Raw genomic sequence first — 2,600 nt, forward strand, 5'->3', positions numbered from 1 at the left:
ATCCAGCATTAAGACATTTTTCCATGAGTCTATAATCCATAATGACGCTTCCTCCAGTGAAAAAGTGGTCTGATTCAGGAGAGAAATCTGCAGATCAAGCACCGTTTACAACCCAAAACAGTTCTAAACTTAAACAGATGTTAACTGATGGACTGGAGTGGTGTGGATTATTGTGATGTTTTTATCAGCTGTTTGGACTCTCATTCTGACGGCACCCATTCACTGCAGAGCATCCATTGCTGAGACACTGATGCAGAGACACATTTCAATAAATCTGATGAAGAAACAAACATATCTACATCATAGATTGCCTGATGGTGAACACATTTTCGGCACATTTTCATTTTTGGCTGAACTATTCCTACTTTGTACAAAACTCACATTTTGTTCAGAATGCATGTGTGAAAGTCTAGTTTTGGTAATGCAAACGCTGGTTTATGTAAGCTAGAAAGACATTTCTGCTAAACATCAGAAACCTCCATGTGGAGCCGATAGTACATTATTTTTCTTCTTGTTGGCTGCAAGTCCAGTGAATATAACAGTGTGTAAGGCAGTATGAAAGGATTACGTTATGTTTACATCTCTGCATTTATTTATTTCCATTTTTGCCTCGCTTGGCACACTGGAAGACGACTGATTTCTCCAAAGAGTTTTCTGGGCTGAACATCTGGTCTTTGATGTTGTTGGGTGAACACGGCTCCGCTGAGAGACGATGAGCAGTCGCCGCAATCCAGAGCAGAAGAACGCCTGCTTTCATCTCCTGCATGCCTGAATTTTTGCAATTTTCCTCCAGTATGCCTCCGTGGCTGCAGTGTGAATTTCAAACCCTGCCGTTTATTTCTGACTGTGAGGCCATTTACTGCGGTATGTACTGGTAAAGCTCAGCGCTGGGGCGCTTCTGGACTCAAAGAGGAGAATAAAGGAGAAAATGGATTTGATATTTCTTGTTATAAACGATCCAAATACATCCAGCTGTGAAGATTGTGGCACAAATGATCCAAAAGTGACCGACCGCCTTCAACTGCTGGACAATTTGATTCAACGTTCAAAACATGAACCAAGACTAGACCTTACAGGTAACATGTATGTCAATATCCCTCATGATATACAGAGATATATGGCATATATTACATTCCCATATGGACTGTTAGCTGGGATATAACTTCAGAAGGCTTGAAATTTCCTAACTTATGAAAACGTCTATATGAGGGTTTATGTTGTATAAAACATGGATATTGCATGTGTCAGTGTGTATTCAAAATAAATGCATGTGTGCTAGAACACTTACAAACCATATGCTGTGCAGTCATATTCAATAGTTAATAATACACATTTAACATTAATTTTCTTTTTCCTTGGTTAATATGTCTCACAGGTGGATCTACTCTCAGAACGGCCAAGTATGTATGTTTCTTTAACACTCTTACATAAGAAGTGCTGTTATTATGGAATAGGTGCTTTAATATCCATTATGGTTGTTAAATCAATTTGTGCTCAGAGTTTGATTGAGTCCGACCCCTCGTGTCTGTAAGAGGTGAGGGACCATCGCTCATCCGCCTGGGCCGCATCTTATCAGTCACGCTGTGGACCTCCTGCTAGCGCCCGGATGGAGAAACATCTATTTCTGCTCAAAGGTTAATAGTCTTTTGTCACGTCCTGACAGCCTGTTGCGCTTTAGTAATTTCCCACGCGTCCTCTCTTTTGGAAAATGGCAGGTCAAGGATGGTGACAAAGAGTCAGCGAGCGAACGGGTCATTTTTCACCGCAGGAGGTGTGAGTTACACAAAGGTTGAAATTGGCCTGTCACTTATCCGCAGGGACTGATGGGAGGAGATCGGAGCGAGACAAACGCTCTGCTTCAAACCCTACTGAGATGCCTACAGAGGCCGATCCCTGCATAGGCTGAAATTGAACCTTGCAAGTTGGCATGAGTGACCTGATTTGGGAAAACGACACAAATACTGGATTAAATTGGCCTTTTGCAATTTGATTTTAGCTATCATTTTTAGTTCTGAAATATAAATATAATCAACAAGTCAAACTTATATCATAAGGCAAGTCTTTACATCTAAAAACATAGTTTTTTCATGCATCAGTTTTAATGTTTTGTGGTATTTGAGTTTTATAAAGTGTTGTTTGAGACTAGTGGAAAGAATCTAAACATCTAAAATACAATTTTATTGCACTGCACATATCTTTATAGAGTTTCTTTCTCCACTTCAGCATCACTTACATACACCAAACTGATGTTTCTAGCTTTGACCTTGACACTATTTCTGTATTTCCATCAGCTACTGTGAGAAATTTAGGTATCATTGTAGACCCATCACTGACCTTGGATGACTACATCAGCAAACTCTATTCCTAAAAACATGGTGAAAATGTATTTGTTTTGTGGCATTTAGTCCATGTTTGGCCAAAAGAAAGAGCTCGAACCCTATAGATTTAAGAAGATTTTAGATAATAGAATTACAGGTTGGTTGAATCAAATGAAATTTGTCAAAATATGCTGCAAATGAAATGAAGCTGTTCAGGTGACACTCCTGAGAAGGATTAATGAAGCTTTTCATAAATCTTGCCTCACAAAACTTTCGTTCTGT

Source organism: Barbus barbus (genome assembly GCF_936440315.1).
Source record: "Barbus barbus genome assembly, chromosome: 7".
NCBI classification, from domain to species: domain Eukaryota; kingdom Metazoa; phylum Chordata; class Actinopteri; order Cypriniformes; family Cyprinidae; genus Barbus; species Barbus barbus.